This window comes from Cygnus olor, chromosome 19, assembly GCF_009769625.2.
Source record: "Cygnus olor isolate bCygOlo1 chromosome 19, bCygOlo1.pri.v2, whole genome shotgun sequence".
Classification (NCBI taxonomy): domain Eukaryota; kingdom Metazoa; phylum Chordata; class Aves; order Anseriformes; family Anatidae; genus Cygnus; species Cygnus olor.
In genome coordinates this window covers 11,245,001-11,259,750 of record NC_049187.1, presented here as the reverse complement: position 1 = coordinate 11,259,750, position 14,750 = coordinate 11,245,001, and the positions used below count along the sequence as shown (strand labels likewise).

Here is a 14,750-nt window from a genome sequence, read left to right as displayed (position 1 = left end):
CAAAGGGTGAAGGCCGTTGGCAGGAGCGGCTGCCGTTTGCTCAGGGGAGCTTGTGCCAGTCCGGGCATGGGAGAAAGGTGCCGGGGGCCGAGGAAGCAGGCCATGCAGGAGGTGTTCAGGGCCGTGTTAGTGCAGGTAGGCGGGTGAGCAAGCTGCTGCCTCGTGCCTCAAGAAGGGGGAGTGTGACTTCTCTCCTGGCCAGGAGCGATAGAAAACCCACTAAGGGGAGCAAGTCGGTAGCAGGAATGTCTTCACCCTTCTTAGGGAAACAATTTTGGATTTCCCGCTCGCCTCTAAGAGAGCCCAGGACTAGGGCTGCTGCCTGAACCCCCAGGCCTGCTCGCTGCCCTCTGCAGGCCCCCGACACGGGCCTGGCTGTCCCCGCAGAGCGCAGCCCTGCGCTCAGCCCCCTCTTCTCAGGGGCAATGCTGGCCATCACGGCCACCCGCCCGAGCCCCATGCCCTGAGCACCGGGTGCGCAGCGCGGAGCCCTGGGCTTGCTCTGCCCAGGAGCTGGGAGGCAGCGCAGCGGGACGTGAGGCCAAGCTGCCTTTCCTCTCATCGCTTCCTAACGGTGCTCTGCGTGTGTGCTGTGCGAAAACCTGCCCAAGTGCGGGAGACTGTGGGCACATGTAAGTGATACAAATAACGGAGTTGGGCTTGAAGACTCCATTTGGGCAACTTGCCATTTGATCCTCATATCCAAGTGATCACTATAACCAAATGGAGTCAATGACGCGGACACCAATTAACACATGCCACTCCGATTTGCTTTTCTGTGCCATACTTTATTAAACACTTTCAGATGTAATTGAACAACATTGTTACACAATTAAGCACTATACAGTCCTGCACTTTAAAACAAAAGCTATGACAGTTCTGTAGTCTATTAGCGCTGTTAGATACTGTGTAATGTAGTAAGTAATTAAAAGCTAAAACTACGGTACTGTAACAATACTAATCAGACTCCAATTCCAGTAGCAATAGAAGTATATTAATTTTTTAATACGGTGCAAGTACCTCAGCGTTATCCTACAAAAACTGCACATTTCCTGCTGCAAGAATAACCAAAGGCATTCTCATTTTCTGTGTAGCCGGAGCCGGCGAACACGAGCTAAACCATGACCGTGCCAGCACCGGCAAGGGGAGGCCGCCCGCCAGCCTGCTGGGGACAGAGCCGGGCAGCGGTGGGAGCCCCGCTCCTGCAGGGAGGCAGCTCCCCGTGCTCATCACTTGCCGTAACCCCTCTGTGCAAAGTCTACATGGCGAGACCTGCTTTACTGACACTGCGTTACCCACTCCTGCACAAAAGGAAACAAATCTGCTCTTGTAGCTTGGGTCACAGGGGCAGAAACCCTGGGGTCAGTAGGCAGCAGGGTTTCTGCCCGTGTTAGAAAGTGGGGAGGCAAATGCTGCTCCACCATGTTCTCAGCTATGCTCGTTCCTTTCCTTGCTTCATGTGGGGGTAAATTCCATATAAAGCAGGAATTCAGTTAGGGCAGAGAAATCTGCCCAGGGAAGTGCTCTGTATATATACAGGATATTTAGGGATAAACCAGTCTTGCTGCTGGTGGGCTCTTTTGACACATGGAGACAGCAGCTGTGGCTGGCAGCAGGGGGTGGAGGTGCCCACCACCAGCACTGCCTGCCTGCTATCAGAGGCTGTACTTCTAAGAACACTTCCAGCTTCTGTCTTTCAGGATAACAAAATGTCACTCTTACACTAATCAATTCTGTAGTTTTAAGCATAGTATGTGGCTGCAACATTAATATGTCTTTCTGTTCTCTCTGGAGATGATATTCTGCCGCTATAATATATAACTGAAATAATGTGTGTGTACTAAACCACTGTGGAAATCTAACTATCAACCATATACCGCCACCAAAACCAACTCCCTTTTTACTGTTCTCAGAAACTCCTGCTCAGTAAGAGCAGGCTGTAAACCACAAAGGAGACAGCTTTAGCGTGTGTAAGTATAAACCCAACCCGCAGCACTGCTGTGTAGAGCAGGAACTCATTTAATGCCACACACCTGGGGACATGAGGCTCATGTGGATACTCAAGGAATTGGGTAAATGGAAAGTCACTGCAATACTTTTTCATACCGTATGTACTTTGTGATGCTCTACTGGCAAATACTAGGAAAGGGGCCAGGCACTAGTCAGTAGCTTCCCTTGTGCACAAAGCATTGTCTCTTGGAGTCTGAGGCATACAGCAGCTAACCATCTTGCCCCACTGTTATTAGGATTCAGAGATCAATATAGTGACTGATGTATTAAACTTCAAGAGGAGTTAAGATATTGTTGTGATGGGGATCAGAGGAATATGCTTAAAAAAATTTCTGCCCTCTCTTGTTGAAATGCTACCACATAGGGAACAAGAACACCGATGTCTAGAGACTTGGGTGGATATGCAGGCTGGGAAAGAACCAGTCCCACAACTAACACAGCTTTGTGAAAAAAAAATAAATCTTTTCAGCTGGATCATCCAGTATAAATCAAATCCCTCACCCCTGAGGAGAAGCCTGTGGATGCATCAACCTTCCCCTTCTTATTCCTCTACTGAGTCCACATCACTGCATGGCTAAAAAGGAAGATCAAGAGTTCATCCCAAACAAACACCAACATTTAAGTACATCGTTTTAGGAAAGGTACTCCTTCAGCAGCATACTGTGGTTCAGATACCTAAGCATACAAGGACAAAGCAAGTTTTGTCCCTCACCAATAATTTGTGATTGCTCCCTCACCAACCACAAATGTATTTGCCTGTGCAGAGCGCATTCAGGTGCTGGTCATGAATGTTTTGATCCTCACTTCTTCCCAGAGGAAAGCTGAATGTCCATTCAGCTGCCACACAATTACATCAATTACAGCAGTTGTTCACAGCTCACATCCTTTATTTTGTTCTAAGCAAAAAGATGTGGTTTTCAAATGAGAGATGCTCCTCATCATCACATCAAGCAAAACACACTGCAACCTAACTTCAAGACTTGTGCAGTTCACTGGGAGTTTAAACAGTCTGGACTGGAAAACTTAAGCTTAAATTTGCCTCTCTTTCAGGGAGAATACCTTTCAGTTTAGGAAAGAATGCAAGAGCTTGCAGAGACTCAGATCTCTTTGCTTCCTCTATGATAACTCAAATCTTCCTGCTATGTCTCCCCATTGTACCACCCTGCTCCAGTCATCACCATAAATAGCACTCTCACAGGCTGAAGGAACAGTATATTCTTTTACTTAGAACATAAGGAAAGAAGTAGCAGGAGACGGGGAGATGTAATTACAATATTTCAGATTAGTGGGATGAGCAGAACCAAAGCAGAGACAACAAAAGAAGGTTCTTCATCAGACTGCCTGAAAAACAAGTAAGGAACTAGAGGGAAAAGGAAAAAGGAAAAAAAAAAGAGCAAAATGAAAAAAATAATCATCTATCTCTGACATTTTCAGGTCCCAGGCCTGAGAAGAAAAGTGCAAAAAATACAAAGCCAAAGACTAACATACAGACACAAGACCCACCATCCTCATCTCTGTCTTTCTAGGTATTCCTGCCACAAGGACTAATTTGTATTTCAATGGGTAAAGCAACAACTAATGCGACACTGCATATTAATACACATCAGCCTCAACAAAAACCATACATTTTTGCATTTGAAAATTAGTCAAGATTCACACTCGGTGGTGTCTTGGGAACCGCAGTACCATGTTTATGTTTATTGTTACATTTTTTCTGAGCGTTGTGACCCATGCGGTGCATGATTTATGGAAGAGCTTTAAGGATGATACTGGAGCAGAACTGGATGTAATGTTAGTGACATTATGTGGTGCCCAGTGGAAGGTATCTACTCATAGGCAGGCACAATGTACAGTGCTGAAGTGTTTTTCTCTATCTGGTTTGTAAATGTAAAGCTGTATTTTTCAAAGTTGCTAAATAAATAGTAATATATATACACTTTTGATAGGCTCCCATTAACTTCATTATCTAAGTCTGAAAATATAATTCATTAAAAGTTCTGAATTGCATTAAGTTACTATTGCATCATAGTTAAATTTAAATGCTATTTTGCACACCTACAGAATAGCATGAGGACAGAGAAACTGTAATGGGCTCTAAAGAGACTTAAACGAAAAGACTGCAATGATGATGCTAAGCTATGGCTTTTGGCTGGAGGGTACATCACACCTCCGGTGTCCCAGTCTCCCTTCTTGGAACAAGAGGTCCATTTTGATCCCAGTACATAAGAATATAATGAATTTACCCAGTGTTTTTATAAACCAATGGACACTCCAAATGGAGCTGATCACAAAATGTCCCTCTGAAATAGGCAGCCCCACAGCTCCACATCCATGGCCATGTGCTGTTCCACGGATCCCTTCCCTTTTGGTAATCTAATACTAAATATTCATTTCGGACTGCTGAAAAGTATTCAGAAACTTGTGGACTAACTTCTTGCTACCTGTAGCTTTCTTATCAGATACAAACCTGAGATATAAGAGCTGTATCTGTTAACCTTCCTGCTGCAGTACAGAGATGATATATTTGATGCAAGAAGCATAGCTTCCTTTATATTAGTCAGGATTGGGTATGACAGGAATACCTGAAAATTATTTGAGCTTTGAATTCATTCCCAAGATGCTCTGACAGACACACCCCTACAGCACATATTCTGTATGTGAGAAGAGTCAACATCACAGACAGAAGATGCATTGTCTCCACCAGCAGGAAGAACGTGACCTAAAATACATACCTTGAACTCAGCTCCTCCTGACTGAAGGGATAAAAAACCCAGTGACTAAAAATACAGCATTTATCGACAGCATTTGAGTACAGATATTCAACCACATAAATGACCTTTTCTTCCTTCAACAATGTTTTTGAGGCCAAGTTTGTGGTGAACGTTTCTTTCTTAAGGAATATACGTTTCTTTCTTAAGGAATATATGTGCTTATGTCAAATACATCAGGGCCAGGGCTGATAATTGCTTAGGCTTAGAATTCATTAGGGCTAGGCATAGAAAACAAAATGGCAAAGGGAATACAGTGGTTACTTATTAACTTTAGCCCCAGAAGCCTGGTTGTATTCCCAAATCACAATACCACTGGCATGAGAGCCTGTTGAGATGAGATCTCTTGGCAGCTGCCGCTCCAGCTTCAGAGTGTACACTCCCTTCCGGTGCTAACTGATGGGGCATCAATGCTCATTGGAAGTACAGAATTTAATGCATCCTGTAAAAAAATCATGGACTAACCTAAAAAAAACTCAAAATCCTACAAGCACCCCTTTTTCATTCAAGTTCTTCAAAACCAAATCTTGTAACTGAGCTCCCTGCTTTCCCTGACTGGTGCTGCTGAGCACAAGAGCCATGAACGAGCATCCTGACCCAAGGTCCTGTGCCGACCGACCGCGTAGCGACTCAACCGCAGGCTCAACCCCTGGCAGGGGACCTGCAAGCCCCCCGCACCTCCCAGAATCAGGAGTGGGCTCAATGGCTAATGCCAGCCTTGCTGACCCCAGCTCCTAAAGAAGTTTTGAGATTATGCCTTGAGGCTTAAGCAGGACTTAAGCGCTCCCCTGGCTTCTGCTGGCCCACAGCACTGGGGCGGATTTCATCCCCAACGTGCATGGCTCAGGGAGGCCCAAACACAGGAGGAGAACAGAACGCTGGTTACAGAGAATGCAAAAAAAAAAAAAAAGGATGAAACTATCCAAAATAATGAGAAAAGAAACCACGTACACTCATAAAGGAAGGAGACGAACTGATTCTAAAAACAAGCCCACAAAATCTGTTGCCATGCATGTTGTTTGATGTTGACTATTGTTACGGAAATGAAAGGAAGTTTGGATTTATGTGATTAAAGAGGAAGGTTAAAAATTTCCAAAATGCTTGCAAGTGCAGACATCTTTCTGATTTAGAAATTAAGTATCTAAAAATAATTCTGGATGATTCTGGAAGCCAGCCTACTGGCTTTTGGAGGTTTGTTGTTTTTTTTTTTTTACAGTTGTTGATTCTGGCTTGCAAAGTAGAAGTTCATCAGGAGGAATGCTGAAAATGAGTTGCAATTACTTGCAAACATACTCACAATCTTCTGAAACTCCACCCAGTAGAGCTGCCATCAGTGTAGTTCATAATCCTAGATTTGAACAGCTTTTCTGACTGCAAGCTGTCTGGGTAATTGCTAAGCTGTCTGAGAATTACTACTGAACTCTGTCCTTTTTTATCTCACTGACTGACTACTATTTGTTATTAGTCCACGTAATAATAATATATTAATGCACATGCTTAATATACAGAAGTATATGTTTGTATTGAAACTGCACTGCACTCTGCACTCTTAAGTGTAGAAAAGTACTGTGAACAGAGCGAACAGTCACGTAGAAAACGAGCTATCATCCTCCCAAAGGCCATACAAAACCACAGACTCAGTATTTAGCAATTCCTACACATAAAATGCTTTGCATTCCCAACGCTGGAAAACTTGAATTTCCTAAAGCAGCCCTGAGCAAGAATCCCTAGGCTGTACCATGGTCCACACCTACCATTCTCGCTCTCCCTGTCTATGTGAAATGCTTCCTGTAAGTCAAGATACGGTCTGGAAAGTGGAAATAAGAACAAAAAAGCAGCAGTTACACAGAACGAAGGGAGTACCACCCCGTACAATGCACTGGGGCAGAAGAGCAGCGTGAGGCATCGGTGGCTCGTAGCTCCCCGTGCTCCTGGCTGTGGGCACCCACCTCCGTGGACACCCCTTCCTCCTCGCCTGGACGTGCCGAACGAGTTAGCAGCACGAACTCTGGACTCCATGGAAGCTGCATGCTCACGTTTCTCTAAAGAAAGAACCTCTTACCCCAAAGTCTTGGTAATTCATGTTTTCTCCATGAAATCCATTCCCTGCCTCCTTTCTTGTTTTTAAAGCATAGTGCTATTTTTTTTTGCGTGCATGTACAAAGAATAATGTGTATTTATGCTTCTAAAGTGAAATACAGCCCAAATTTGAGGGAATAGGACATGCTTCCTTCAGGTGCACTACAGCAATATTGGAAGTCTGCATGTCAGTATATCCTGACGAATCTCAGCTGTGTGCATGTAACTTCTATTAACAAAAATATTTATGTGACTTTATAGAATACTGACCACTACGCTGTGTCACTTGGCAGAGGTTCCCGTCTTCAGATACAATACGTGTGCTTTTAACATGTTTAGAAGTTGATGCAACTTGTTTACTTTTTAAATGAAAGCTGTGAAAGTCGATTTAAGAAAACAATTCTTTTTTTGTTGACCTCTGTATAAAAAGAGAGAAATGACCTGACTAACAGGGTTAAGTGCCCTTCTCCAGAGGCGTGCATCTGACAGCACGTGGCCAGCCTCAGCTATCTGCTGAAGACTGCCTCGAGCTGCATTTACTCATGGTAAAGCAGAGCTATAGCATGGCAGGGGTTGATAAATTTAGTTTCTTATTAGGAGAACACTAATAAATAATCCAAAACATTTTTTTCTTTCCTTCTATATTTTATGACTATCTGTGATGGGGGAAAAATGTATTTTTCTTTCACAGGAAACATGGACTTCTTATTTCTCATGTTGTAGCGTTCTTCCTTGTCACCAAGACTTATCATCTTGTCTCCCACAAAAAAAAAAAAAAAAAAAAAAAAAGTTTTCTGAATCATTTGATAATTTGAACCATTGCACCTTTCACCTAAAAATGTATTTTTAGATCTTTTATTTGGGAAGGAAAGACGCATATGAAAATAGCACAAACTATTCTTTTTTAATCAGTTTCACGTGTGAGATTCTAGGCTGTGTGAGATACAAAGATTTTACTGGCTGCTATTAGTGATGGCTATTTTGATGTAGTTCTTCAAAGTCCCTACTCCGACGCTTTGATCCTTTCTGGACCCCGATTTAGGAGAACTGCCGTTTTCTTCTTCAGTTGGCCACTTCAGCAACAAACTACTCTCTCTACAGGAGAACTGAGAGTTCACTGGGCTTGGACTACCTTGGCCTAGTTCTGGATCCAATCAAAACAGGAAAAAAGAAAATAGTATGAAAACCACAGACTGAAGCTACCCCTAGAGCTGCCTCCAGCTGGCAGAAGAGCTCTGGGGGCTGCTGTGGGACCAGGGCTGCGCCGGACACCAAGCAGCAGCACAAGGACCTTGCAGACACCACGTGGCTGTGAGTTGGGCTGCAAAGTGGTATCAGGAGCGGCACAGGACAATAATTTTTTGACTAAAACTGAAGATATCGGTAGTCCGCAGTCCACAGGAAATTCTGAGGCTTGCCCGTGTCTGCTGGGCCGCGAGGGCTGGGAAGCCGCAGCAGCGGCACAGCTCCGGGCACGCGGCACTGCCAGAGCTCGGCCCAGAACCACGAGTCCTGGCAGCTGCCGGGCTGTCACACACAGCACTCGGAGTGATCTTGGGAGGACACATCTTGTAGCCAAGTATTTTCATTTCCAAGACTCCGTTCGCTGCAGAAGCACTGTGACACGTGCCTTCTTATGTAAATAATGCTTCAAAACAACTGCATGATAACTATTCGGTCCGAACCAAACAACAAATCCTGATAAACTGAACAGGAGGTAGTGCAGCGAAACAAAAAGCATGCAAAGGGCCTTGTGACATTAGTAGTGATTTCAACCTAAAATAAATCCTCTGAGTGGGAAGGTGCCATGTCAGGACCTCCACCTAACTTGTTGTTCTGTTATTTGCACAGTTTTAATAGGATTTTTCTATTAATCTGTGACAAACCATGAAATTTTATATTTTCACCATGACTAAGCCATGAAATTTGCCAACTTGGTCCATGATTTACACTGGGTCATAGTTATAAGGTCTGTTATGCTTTTTAACTAAATAACTACTGAAGCTTCCCCTTTGGACAGAATGAAGAATTTGCCTATAATTAAAGCAGGAATTGTTAACTGCTGGCAGTAAAAGTTTACAGCATTGTTTGACAGTTGCAAAGATAAGCCAGTAAAACCCTGGGATGCCGTGTCTACCTGTGCTTCCCACACACCCGAACAATAGGGTTATATCTCTCAGCATCATGAAATCAATCTCAGATTAGGTAATGAAATATGCACCAGCCTTTTCCCAGAACCTTTGACAAATCACACACAATCCTAAATCTTCATAAATCACGATTAAAGACAAGTATATCATCACCAATGCATATATCTTCCCATGCCTGACCCAGAGACTAATGAGAAAAGGCCTAGACTATCTCATCTGATTAATTAATTCAAAATGTCTGCTGTTATTCAAATGTGAGGCTGGTATTATTTGAATAACACTTGACAGCAGTGCCTGAAGATATCATTTCTGATTTGTGAAGCTGCTGCTGCATAACTGATGATAGTTTATGAAAATGTTCCATCGAAGCTGCTTTTCTTGGCACAACTGTGAAAGATTTTCTGGAGAGAGGGTTTTTTTTTGTCAGTAGTTGATGTTGCTAACATTGTCAAATATTTCCAAAATCTGTAACATCTTGGAAGCCCTTTTTTCCTGAGCTCTTGCTTGAATATTAGTTTAGATTTAAATAACTCAATATACGTATATTTGTGATAAAGCAAAAGACAGCCAAATTTGACCCTTTCCATGCCGTTCGCTCCCCGCTAGCACAACAGACAAAGCGTGGTCTCTCACGGCCAAACGAAGGCTCAGGAACCGGCCCTACCTGGCCAAAGTCATTTTACCTCAAGTCCCGAGCTGAGAGATATTTTCTAAACCCCATCATAAACTACGTGTGAGCATTCATCCTGAAGGGAAGACCGCAGCCCCACCCCAAAGGGCGCAGGTACTCGGTGGCCCGTGGCGGGTGCGTGCAGGTGAAGCCCGCACCTGCGGCTCCCCGCCCGGCCGGCCGACGGGGGCCAGCCCCGGCCTGGCTCCTGCCCCGCGGGGCGTTCGCTCCCCCAACAGCCCCAGCCCCAGCGAGGCTGTGGCAATTTCCATTACATAGGTGGTCACACTGGGAGCGGTGACTACGGACTTTTATTTCTTTTTCTTAAGACATGCAGTCTCTTATTTTTTCCCAGTCTGCAATTTCACTGAAAATCAGAGAGCAGTGCACAAAAGCATGGCATCTACTTTGTCCAAATGGTTAAAAAGACATGGACGAACACAAGACATTTCCCAGAGACGACGAGAGAAACCAAGGCTGTGAAACCAGCTGTGCCAATGAAAGACAAACGCCATGACCGCCAGCGGCTTACGGGTGCGTGGGCTCAGACCCGGCACCGGTCACTGGGGGAAAGCAGAGCCTCTTCCACACTGAGAAATGCTTGAAAGCAACCCAGCTTCCTCTGCCTTAAACTACTCCGAGAAGAGTCCTACTTTAATGGGAATGATTTTGCTACCTGGAGAATACGTTTCAAACAAAACCTACAGCAAAGACTTCACCGTTTATTTTCTGAAGTATTTATACACTGAAATGTGCTAAGACGCTTGCCCAGCATATGAAGGAAAGAAACTGGGTTAATGTAAACATCTCAAAACCACAAGTGCACAGAAATCATGCGCTCAGGCTGCGATTTCCAGTTGTGACTAACAACCAGATCCAAGCCTGGGAGGAGCCGAGCACTTCCCCGGCGTGTCAGCAGCTCACAACACACCATCGGGGAAGGCAAAGATGCTCAGCACTTAATTTCACGGCACCTATAATAAGAGCCACGGGAACAGCATTCTGCAGGTCACTGGGCCTTTAGGGGCTCTGTATTAGCAATAAATTAAATTACAACTCTGTACCAACAGGGATCTTGATTTTAAACTTTTCTTTTTCCAAGAGATCATCAAAATTACTATCTTATTCTAAATATGTCATACTGCCAAATACCTACAACCCATTGCAATAATTTTTTTTTATTAGTTGAATGTGGAATGTGATGCCATGCTCATAACACTTTTAAAACTCGGCTATTCTGAAGCTGTGTAGCCATAAGCACTAAAACAGAGGATGTAAAATGTATGGTCTAAAATGAATATAAATCAATCATTATGACAGAAGTAGCACTTATTTGAGAGTCAGAAGTGAACAAAATATTCTGTGTCAGCAAAACGTCTCCTGTCAAAACCTGCTCTTTAAAATTTCACTACAATGTGCTGAGACAAATGTCCTTTGCAACTCTGTGTAAGGAAGCATGTTCTAAGTCTTCATAATTCAAACCTCCCCTGTTTTCAGACAAAAAAGAAAGCTGTAAGCGGTTGCATATTCCTGCCGACGGAGTAAACGCCGTGCTTCGAGTCACAGTGAGCGCCAAATGCTGCTGCCGCCTCCGCCCAGCGCACGCGGAGGCCAGGCAGCACCCCTGGTCCACCTCCCCAGGAAACCACGGGAAGACGCATCCACAGTTTTATCTGTGCTGTTCACTCCTAAGAGTCAATGTTAAGCTTGCAATGGTTCAGAGAGCACCCTCGTGAAGCGATACGTCTCTATGTAAATCACTTAGGACTCTGGCACGTATCCATGCAAAGTTTCTTCGTCTGCACTGCAGATGATCTCATCTGCGACCTGCAGGTCCGTGGGACATGCACCAGAGATGTTTTATGCCTCATACGCTCCCCGTGTCCAGCAGTGGCTTCACTAGGGCGATGTTAGCAGCCTTCTCCTCTCGCACCGCGACCAGCCCTGCCAGCGACACGCTGACCGGCGTGCTGCTGCATCGCGCCGCTCAGGGAGACCGCGGCAGGCCAGCTCTGATCAGAGTGTACGCCTGGTGCACAACACTTGCTTTTCATTAATCCCTGCTATGAACTCAACAGCATGTAGCCCCCCTTCAGCTCTCTCACCAGAACCTTCGATTCCCTCCCTCTGTGCTTTTTTTAGTAAACCATTTACCTTTGATTACATTATAAATGTCTGAGCCCGGTTAAATCTTACGCTAAGCTACCCAGGCTAGTGTCTTCTCTTTCTTTCTCCCCTTTATCCTTCCCAAACACAAGTTCCCTAAGAGATCTGCATTATGTCACTTTTCAGTGTATAAAATAAAGGGCATGCAACTAAATCAGATCGCAATTCTTCCTTACTTGGGATGACAGCACAAGCTGAACACTTTTTAAGTGGTTACACCCTTTGCCAGGCTGCCACTATCTTGAGATACATAAAATACCAAATTTAAGACTTCAAAAGGTAAAGGACTCAAATTTATGTCTCTGTACTCATGATGAAGCAACCTTTCCATTTTGAAAATACTGGGGAAAATACACGTCGGTCTTTTGAGTATGTCCCACATTTCCGGAAAACTGTGAATGTCGTAAAGATTGTACGTTTACCCATTCAAAAGAGAAAACATTTTTTCAATTATGCTTTAAACTGAACCTAATCTGCCACAGAGTCTAAAAATGCAGCATGAAAGGTCTGGGATCCATTGTAATTTCTGGAAAAAAAACACCCACCCCTCCCAAAACAGGAGAGGACAAAAGCAATGCAATGGCTGTTGGAAAAACCTCTTCCAACTTCAGAGTCTATTTTTGCAACTGTATATATCAAAAAACAAACAAACAAACAAAAAAAAAAAACACTGTTTTGAAGATTAAAAATGCATAAAACTTGAAATTGACATTTATTTCCTGCAAAACAATCTATTTTTTCAGAGAGAGTTTTTCCAAAGGATGATAAACTCCTCCTTATGTTGTGCCTTAAGACATCATATGCTTTTATCCTGTAGCAAAATATGAACCAGCTACTAGGCTGACAATGCCAAGAACCATGACAAAATGGATTATTAATGAGAAACTGATCTCCAGAACTCTATTAATTTATGTCTTCCTGTCGGATCCCAAAGATGTATCAGCCTTCTCACTCAAAGAAAAAAATGCCAACATTGTACTTTGTTTTAAAGTTCTGCTTAGATGAAGAATTCATTATCCAAAGCACTGTTGTGTTATTTCAGTCTTCTTGTAGAATAAAGATTCTTTATCAAATAGCTTAGAAAGCCGCTGACAAGTGCGAGGATCTTTCAAAATATATTTACATCAAAAATGCAATGAGGAATCTTGGATTTTTAACCTTCTTCTCTTTTCCCAGCAACACTCCTTGCCTCAATCTGACCTGTCAGCAGTTTGAAAATGAAGACCATGAAATTCCATCTGTAAAAACCCAGGAAAAATGAACCCGATGGAGAGCTTTTTAAATTCTTAATTATACTAATTATTCCACTGCAAAGTAAAATGATCTAACATGTAAATAGAAGAAATCAGATTTCTTTGTTGAGCACAAACAGCAAACAGACATAAAGTATCCTTTTAAGCCTCTGTGAAAAAAAAATCTATCTAATCTATGCTTATCATAATATTTATGAAATAAAAAACAGAGAGGAAAAATTGCTGTAATGTACTCCGCGTGACCTCTGCTTTCGAGAGAGAATGAAAACAGCCTTTTGCTTTTCAATCCCCATCAAAGTGGAGTTAAAGGAGGGACAGCATTCCCTTGCTCACTGCCATTAATCATTGCTTTCTTCAAGCAAGTGCGTATTAATTTCTGTCATCCCAAACATCATCGAGTATTGTTACAGCACCGTTCACTCCTCATTCACCACCAGTTGTTACCAGTTTCCCTACACTGAGCAGAGACAGGGTGAATCGTGTGGATTTCAGTGTTAGAGGCCTTTATCCCTGGGGTGCTGACACCAATTAAGCCATTTCAAGAAGAAATGAGAACAGGCGCAACCCTTCTCTGTAACAAGAGCTTGCACCTAGCATTGGCAGGTTGCCATTCGCTGTTGCCTCACACTACAAAAACACCCTGCCACATCCTCGGAATTATACAGCGTGTTTACATTTAATCTGTGCGGTGCCCTGGCACTTTTTTTAGATCTTTAGTGCAAAATTCAGTGCAGAGGATTTTGCCATCACTTTCAAAATAGCATCCCAAGATATAAAAAGGCTTTAGGACAAGATTTAAAAACTAACAAACGGCTTCCCAGTGCAGTATTTTTTAACCAATTAACGTTACTGTTAGGAAGAGACCTGAAACGGGACTAAGAGAACAAGCTGTTATTCTTCAGCTTAAGTCAAGCATTAGACACACACATAAGACGAATGACAACAATTTGACCATTGCAATATAATAGATACCCTAAATATGAAAATTAACTGAATCTTCCAGAATTATAATATCATTCAAGTTGGCTAGTAATAAGCATCCTTACACTGCTGGCATAGCATCAGTTTTTGTTTGAGGGCCAGCAGGAACTAAAAAATAGCTCGTTTCAAAAAGTTTACCTCGAATCCTTAAAATCAACACGTTTAATGAGCTTAATTAATATCATCTGTACATTGCTAAAGTGTGTGCAAAGATTTATCAAACTCTCTGGCAATATTGTTGATTTTTTCTGACCGCTTTAGATCCAATCATTCTCCTTGTTTTAGACATTTACATCTGCTTTTAAGTTTTTATGGTTGCCTGTTGGCAGGCAGCAAAGTGGAGCTGTCGATGCTGCTGCAGAATAATGCAAGGTTTGTTATGAATTAAATATTAGAAACCTTAACGCAGCGGCCAATAAGAATTATTTGCCTTATTAAAGCAGCAGAAGACGCTGATTAAATTTTCATTGCATTGCAGTCTTTTCCCATTTCTGCTTTCAATTCATCATTCTAATGTATGAAAGGCTTGCCGAATAATGGCATGGGGACTTAATTTCTGGAATGCAAATATGGCAAAGAAAATACCATAAATACCCTCCCAGAAAACATTAAACAGTCAGTTCTAATTAAGTGAATACTAACTAAGTAAATATTCTCTTAAAGGAAAAAAAAA

General features: G+C 43.0%; 1 protein-coding gene across 9 annotated transcripts in view; it reads right to left on the bottom strand.

Moving 5' to 3' along the window:
* Positions 1–14,750, bottom strand: part of PBX3 (PBX homeobox 3) — a 113,674-nt gene that overhangs the window by 80,763 nt on the left and 18,161 nt on the right. The window lies entirely within an intron of this gene.